The following is an 8,656-nucleotide window of genomic DNA, read 5'->3' on the forward strand; positions in this document are numbered from 1 at the left end:
AGTTAGATAGCAGCAACCTACTACAGTTCATGTTATAACAACACTAGTTCATGTGAGAAACACACAGGGTCCAAAGTACAAAACCAAAAATAGTCTGACTTGGGTAGACCAGGACATGACGAAACAAAATAATTCATTTTGGATTAAAACAGGAATATGGTGTCCACCTTATACTACAACATCATCATCAGGATTAAAACAACACATTTATAGTCAAGAGTGCTGGATGAGACAAGTATCAATTGAAACCAACTAGAGCAGGTGAGCCAGGGATAAGTAGCCACAGGAAAATAATGGTACATTCACAACTTTAGTTCAGGTAAATATCACCACATGTATCAGTATACAAGCAGCAATAGTATCATCGAGCACAGCAAAACAACAGCTTGACACATATAAGTTATAGCTCTAAAGAAAGAAAGAAAGAAAGAACAGGTTCAGCTAGCTATGTATTCATAGTTGAGAGCTAAGCAATTTGTTTGTTTTTGCTGTAACTGACAGACCTGGTACAAGAAACAAGCAAAGTTAAACAGTATGGACTAATTCGATGGCAATACAAGCTTAGCTAGTAGGTGACCATCCAATCCATGATGCAGCAGTAGGTGCAAATATGATATGATGTGAAGAAGAAGCTAGCTGGAGTGGTGGGGGATGAAACCAAAATTACAAACCATAGTCGGACCTCACATCACCACTGTTTATGGTTTTATAACCAAGTGGAAACTATGTAGAGCAGAGAAGGTCGGATATTAAAAGAATTATCAAGCAGAGCAAAACAGCACTGTGACCATCAAGTCGTAGCCCTGAAGAAAGAAAGAACCAACAGGGTCAACTACGTATTTATTAAGAGTTGAGAGTTCAACAATCATCAGAAAACTAAAGATACTGCTCAGCCAACTAAATAACACATGATTCAATCACACGGTATAATTCGGACTATAATATAACAAGAGAACTAAAGATACTACATACTTAGAACTCAACTAATTAGTGAGAACGATCAATATGATGCAAACAACTAATTTTGTTTGTTGATATTACTAAAGGAAATGTCTAAAACAATCTGAAGCAAACAAGCTTTGATTTGCTGCTCCAAATAGAGGACCATGGGATTGGGGTGCTGATCGCATAAGTAAATGGCTAGACAAAAACCTTCCCTTGGCAAATCACAGGAGTGATCAGCCAAAAACGTCTCTGAATATAAAGGTCACAAACTTCGCTGACTGCAACAAGGTGCATCAACACTATAGTGTAAGTTGTGGTTGAAAATGCAGTAAGTTTAGCAGTACACTTACTGTTGAATTACAATTGTAATCTACACTACATTTGAAGTGTAATTAACAGTAGATGCACTAACAGAAGGAAGCAAGCTTAATTAATAGTACTTTACAGTAGATAAACATTTGTTGATGCTAAAAAAAGACAAAGGCTTGTACCATGACATGTCCAGCAAGGCTAATTAATAGTGTCAAACTATAGCTATAAATAGCACATCAGTAGCATCCTAATACTAATCTGAAACCTTAATTGTAGTCCATGTATCACTGTCCCTAACAATAGCTACTTAGCAATACTATATATGACCTAATGCAAATGGAACGGGAACGTGCACGCTAGCATAATGGAGGACAGATCGTATGTGTAGTCTTGGCTTGACCTGATGATGGTCACCCCTTTGATGGTCCTGAACGGCGCAAGCTGGAACTGCTCCTGACATGAATGAAACAACCAGCCACAAATTCAGAACTCAGGGGCGGGATCATTGGACAAGATAATGACGAGCTCGTGAGATGGATGTAAGGCAATGGTAGGAGCTTAATTACCTTGTGGATGAGGCTGTCCTTGAAGATGGAGAAGCTGAGCTTCTTGTAGAGCTCGTACAATGCCTCCACCTCGTTCACCGTGACTGCACGGAAAGTTCAGTCGATTCAGTTACATTCTTATAGAGGAAAGGCTAAGGCAAACTTCTAGAGCTGGGAATGGGGGTGCTCACGCACAGGAGGTCTCGGCGGCGAGGACGACCGGCTCCTCGTACCCCTGGGCGCGCTGCTCACGCTTTGGCGGTGACGACGACGAGAACATGCAGCCCATCTGTCGATCCATCCTACGCCAGCCGACCGGCGCTGCGGGGGTCTCTGCGTGCTTCTCTGCAGGGCGGGGCAGGCGTTGACCTTCTACCAAAAATTCAGCAAGAAAGGGGAACACCATCACCAAGCGGAAACACAATCTACCTAAGACCGCCTCGCCGGTGGGGTATCCGACGCACTCGGCGACGCGGGTGCGGGCGGCGGGCTTGTCGAGGACGGCGCGAGCAAAGAGGACGTGCGCGGTGAGGTTGTGGCCATGCGTCTGCAGTAGCAGCTTGTCGATGGTGGTGAAGACGGGCTTGCGCAGCTGCACGGCGGGCTTCGGCGCGGCGGCGGTCAAGGCGGCGGGGCGTCGGAGAAGGCCGCGACTGTCGAAGATCTGGCGGGCCTTCACGGACTGGATGGTCGCCGCCATGGTCAGAGCTGGTCTCGCGTCCTGTGGCTTGGAGAGGAAGCCGATATCGAATCGAATCGGAGCGGAGGAGCAAGAGGAGTCACTACAAAAAAATACACTTTCATGATGATATGTGTTTGTCACAATAGGTCGCGTTTTTTGTCATGCATGTACATCCATGACGATTTTATGACAGAATAAAGATAGTCATACCTGCACTGTCGTAGAACTGTTCCATTACATTACCAAAATTATCATCACGGAAGTGTCCACTTCTATGACGATAAATCGCGCGTCATAGAAGTGCTTTCGTCAAGGGTGACCGACACGTGGCATCCATCGTAATGGGACACCGTTAACCACCGTTAAGCTATCGGTTCCGGTTTTGGAACTGATAACCCGCTAACAGCCACGACCAATGCCGATTTTCCATGTGTAAAATTCTCATTGTCCGACGGAACCACACGTCAGCTCCGCATTGGCACATGTGTCACTCATCCAACGGTCGAGATGGGCCTATGATATGTTGACACGTGGACGGGCCCAAAAGTGGCCCATAAAGTTTAAATGGGCCGGCCCAACTAAAGGCCCATAAGATTTAGTGGACCATAATGGGCCGGCCCAGCTAAAGGCCCACAAGATTTTGAAGACCATAATGGGCCGGCCCAGCTAAAGGCCCACAAGATTTAGCGGACCACAATGGGCCCGCCCAGCTAAAGCCCCACAAGATTTTGCAGACCATAATGGGCCGGCCCAGCTAAAGGCCCAACATTCTCTGTTAAGGCCCGTACGGCTAGTGTCAAATCATCCCGTCAATGGCCTGTCCTAAACTTGTCATCATCACGGCCCATGGTCACTTCTGGCCTGTTAACAGTCCGCTAAGTATTTGGGCTGAATTACGGCCTGGTGTATTTCCGGCATGTTAAAGGTCCTGCTTCATTTGGGCCCATTTACAGGCCATCGAAACTTTCGGTCCATAAACGACCGTGAAGGATTTGGGTCATATTCGTCCATGTCTAAAATTGGGCCTGTTAGAGCCCCACTATAGATTTGGGCCACTTTTGGTCAGTTGCCATTTTCGGCCCGTTAACACCGGACGAAAACCATGGGCCATGTGTGGCCCAATGTCCCATCGGGCCCATTAATGACCCATATAAAAATGACGATAATCTAGCCCGACCGAAGTTCCGGCCTATTAAAGGCCCGTGTATTAGGTCGTCGCATTTACGGCCCGTCCGAATTTCAGCCTGTCAAAGATCCGCATCGTAAATGGGCCACCGTTTCGGCCTACTAAGACCAGTGGGTTATTTGGCACAATCAGGGCCCAATCTCACTTTCGGTCTATTAAAGGCCCATGTTTTTTGTGGGCTCGAGATATTTACACCTATATACGGCCTATTTTTACTGAGGGCCCAAATTATGTTTAGGCCTGTTAAAGGCCCACTATGGGCACATGCCTACCAGAAAAATATGAAAGCTTATGCTGATTTAGGCCTAGATATTTTTAGTGGTCTGCATTCCAATTTCGGCCCGTAATCATTTTTGGCCCAATTGGAATGGGCCTGACGGAATGTTGGCATGTTGGGCTCCTACGAAGCTTTCGGCCGAATACATTACTAAGATAAACCTACACTATACAAAAATAGCGTCGTAATTACTGCAGCCTATGGCAGCATCATATATGCTGTATCACAACAAAATAAATTCCAACCATACAAAAAAGGCCTGTTGACATAAAGTTTACAGTCCTTGCAGATAAAAGCACCATCAGATGTATAGAAGCACATATCATTTGACCTGAGTGCTAATGTTTCAGGCTGTAGAATCTGATGGAGTAGCACGATCTTCACCTTTTTCCGCCATTGCTCTTGAACAACGAAGCGAATGTCTGATAGTCTGGTTTTAAAACCATTCATATCTTGACGACATTTTTCAACCACTATTCTTGTTTCCGAAACAACGTCCATTAGGGATTGGACTTGTGTCTGGAGCACAGATATATCACTCTGTCTAGCAGGAAGATTTTGTTCAGTAGGCGATTTGGACGATGTTACCTTGACAACCAATCCAGAATTACGCAGGAAGGTGCTTTTTGCACTGTTAGTGGAGAGATACTGGCGCACTGCAGCAAGAGGTGACATTGTGCCTGTGGTAGCCTCGTCACCTTCAGGTGGTTGTGGCTATTCAATAATTTGTTCCATAGCTTCCTGAAAGTTTAAACTTGTAGATTAGTGTACCAGATAAGTTACTAATGAGACAAAAACAAACAAAGTAGGTTACATGTTTATACATAACTTATTTTGGTGAACTACTGTAATACATTAGCATGTATTGTAGTGCGAACTACATAATAAAATCACTTTTGGAACATATGTCCATGTAGCATGCCTATTGTATTGTCTATTTCCTCACATTTGTTGACATCTAAGGATAAAGAGACATGGTTTAAAGTACGATGAACATAGTATGACATCATTCATATCATGGGCAAACAGATATAAAACAAACAGGCTATTTTATCATTGTGTGCGCACATGAACATAACAACTAGATTACAGATCAAGACCAAAAGAATGTCTTTTAAACCATGTAAGGCGAAATGATACGTTAAGACAACTATGTATAAAAGTTAACAGAGTAACTGACATTGGCTACAAACCAAGTAGTTAAACGAACACATCACAGTACCAATCAGTTCAAAGGCAGGAGGAGTAAGGACTTACAACAACAGCTTGAACTGGTGTGCTCATGCCCTTCATCTTGCTGGTGTGGCAATCCTTGAAGATTTGCACTGAATTCGGTTAAGGTTCTTTTTGGTCTGCACGGGCTTTCCTCTGTATTTGGAACAAGTCAATATAGATACGATAATATGGCACAAAAAAAGAAGGAAGTAGCAGCTATTTACAAGAGCCTCGCAGTGTGCAATATAGCTACAAGATCCTTTTGTCTGTTGGAATTTCACTTTAGAACGGTTGGTTTTGTTCTTCAAACAGTTAGCCTAGAAGAAGATACACTTGTAAGGCACATACATAAATACAAGTTGAATATATGGTCTGATCAAATACATATAGCCTACTTGATACTTTGGATCAGACCAGTGTTTAACAAGGGCTATCCAGTCTTCATCTGTAATATATTCCACTTGAGATGTTTGGGCGATTTCATTGTTAGCCTTGCCTTCAAAGCGAGATTTTCTAAGGTGGTACCGATACTGTCGCAGAGCAGACTGAAAAACATGAGTGCATGCTTGTTTAGTTGCATCATCTTTCGAATCCAACTTGAACCTCATCTGTGGATGATGTGGTGGTGAAGACGGAGAAGCGTGGCACACTGCTAGAAGACCTCAAGGAAACTTTTGAGAACTTGCGCCGATTCTAGATCAAGCTCAACCCAGAGAAGTGTGTCTTTGGAGTACCAGCCGGCCAGCTTCTTGGCTTTCTGGTCTCAGAGCACGGCGTAGAGTGCAACCCGGTGAAGATCAAGGCCATTGAGAAGATGGAGGTGCCCATCCGACTGCTGGACATGCAGAAGTACACCGACTGCCTGGCATCAATTAGCCGTTTCATTAGTCGGCTGGGCGTGAAGGCTCTTCCTCTGTGCCAACTTATGAAGAAGAGCACTTTTTTCGAGTGGAACAACAAGGCGGACGAAGCCTTCTCCCAGCTCAAGAAGATGTTGGCAACCCCGCCTATCCTGGCAGCTCCGACTGAGAAGGAGCCCATGCTCCTCTACATCGCTGCCACCAGTCGGGTTGTCAGCACAGTCATTGTGGTAGAGCGCAAGGAGGAGGGCAGAGCATTACCAGTCTAGAGACCGGTATATTACTTGAGTGAAGTACTGTCCTCCTCCAAGCAAAACTATGCACATTATCAGAAGATGTGCTATGGTGTGCACTTTTCCGCCAAGAAGCTGAAGCTTACTTTCAAGATCACCCAATAACCGTCGTCTGCACGGCCCCGCTTGCTGAGATCATTGGAAGCCGGGATGCTTCTGGCCGAGCGGCCAAGTGGGCTATTGATCTGGCCCCTTACACCATCTACTACCAGCCTCGCACCGCCATCAAGTCACAAGTGTTGGCCGATTTCCTCGTCGACTGGGCCGAGACCCAGTACCTACCGCCAGCACCAGACTCCACCCATTGGCGGTTGCATTTTGATGGTTCCAAGATGCGCACCGGTCTGGGAGCCGGCATCGTCCTCACCTCTCGCAAAGGCGACAAGCTCAAATATGTGTTGCAAGTCCATTTTGCCGCCTCCAACAACGTAGCAGAATATGAGGCACTCATACACGGACTCCGGCTTGCCAAGGAACTCGGCATTCGCCGGATCCTGTGCTATGATGACTCCGACTTGGTGGTCCAGCAGTCGTGAAGCGACTGGGACGCCAAGGACGCGAATATGGCAAGCTACCGCTTCCTCGTGCAGCAACTCGGTGGATACTTTGACGCGTGCGAGTTCCTTCACGTGCCAAGAAATGATAATGAACAACCAGATGCCTTGGCGTGGATCGGCTCCACCCGACAGGCGATACCAGCTGGCGTCGCCTTGCAGTGCCTCTTCAAGCCATCCGTCAAGCTATCACCAGAGTCCGACTCCATCTTCATGTCGGCCCCTCCTGAAGCAGTCGGATTCAGCTTGAGGATACCAGAAGCCGGCGTGGGGACTTCGGCAGGCGGCCCGGGGACTGCAGCCGTCACACCCGGCCTGGGAATGCCGGAGCCCGGCCCGGGGACTGCAGCAGTTGGCCCGGGGACTTCTTCAAGATAGCAGGCGGCAGCCGACTCCAACCCGCCGCCTCCCAGCCCAACCGCCCTCGTACAAGTTGCTGCTGTAGCAGTCGAAGAGATAGCAGCACCATCATAGGCTCAACCCATCCTCAAATTCCTGGTAAACAAAGAGCTGCCAGCTGACGAGACCGTGGCCCGACAAGTGCAACGGCGAGCGGCGTCGTACACCATAGTCAACAAAGAGCTGGTTCGGCATAGTGTCACTGGCGTGTACCAGCGCTGTGTGGAGCCGGACCAGGGCCAAGCAATCCTCAGAGATATTCACCAGGGTGAATGTTGTCACCACGCGGCCTCAAGAGCACTCGTGGCCAAAGCTTTTCGCCATGGTTTCTTTTGGCCGACTGCTCTTGAAGAGGCCAAAGAATTGCTCTAGAAGTGCCAAGGGTGCCAGAGATTCCGCTCCAAGCCACATTTGCCAACTTCTGCACTCAAGACTATTCCTATTGCTTGGCCCTTTGCTGTTTGGGGTTTAGATATGATGGGGCCATTCAAGACAGCCCGTGGCGGCATGACTCATCTGCTTGTCGCTGTGGACAAGTTCACCAAGTGGATAGAGGCCAAGCCAATCAAGAAACTGAATGGGCTGACTTCCGTGACTTTCATCGCCGACATCCCCACTCAGTACGGCATTCCGCATAGCATCATTACCGACAATGGCACAAACTTTGCCAAAGGAGCCTTGGCTCGTTTCTGCGTGACGGAGGGCATCCGACTGGACTTAGCGTCCGTTGCCCACCCGCAGTCAAACGGCCAGGTTGAGCAATCAAACAGACTCATCTTGTCCAGCATCAAGCCCCGACTGGTCGAGCCCCTTGAGCGTTCGGCCGGCTGCTGGCTCGTCGAGCTGCCGCCGTCCTCTGGAGCCTGCGCACAACTCCAAACAAGTCGTCTGGCTTCACGCCCTTCTTCCTCGTCTACGGTGCTGAAGCCGTCATCCCGACAGACATAGATTTCGAATCCCTGCGAGTCACCATGTACACCGAGGCGGACGCCAAGGAGGCGCGAGAAGACGGCGTCGTCCTACTGGAAGAGGGCCGGCCGTTGGCGCTCAGCCGGTCCGCTATCTACCAGCAGAGTCTGCGCCGATACTACAACCGCAAGGTGAAGCCAAGATCCTTCCAAGAGGGAGACCTTGTGCTCTGGGTGATCCAGTGAACAGTCGGCCAACACAAGCTCTCGGCGCCTTGGGAAGGTCCCTTCATCATCAGCAAGGTGCTGGGCAACGACTCCTACTATCTGATAGACGCCCAGAAGCCCAGAGCGCGCAAAAGAGATGATTCAGGCAAGGAGACGGAGAGGCCGTGGAATGCGAACCTCCTCCGGAGATTTTACAGTTGAAAGCAGTATGTATCACGCTACCTTTTGTATTATGTACAAAGACTCCGCCCC

This window comes from Triticum dicoccoides, chromosome 3B (genome assembly GCF_002162155.2).
Source record: "Triticum dicoccoides isolate Atlit2015 ecotype Zavitan chromosome 3B, WEW_v2.0, whole genome shotgun sequence".
NCBI classification, from domain to species: domain Eukaryota; kingdom Viridiplantae; phylum Streptophyta; class Magnoliopsida; order Poales; family Poaceae; genus Triticum; species Triticum dicoccoides.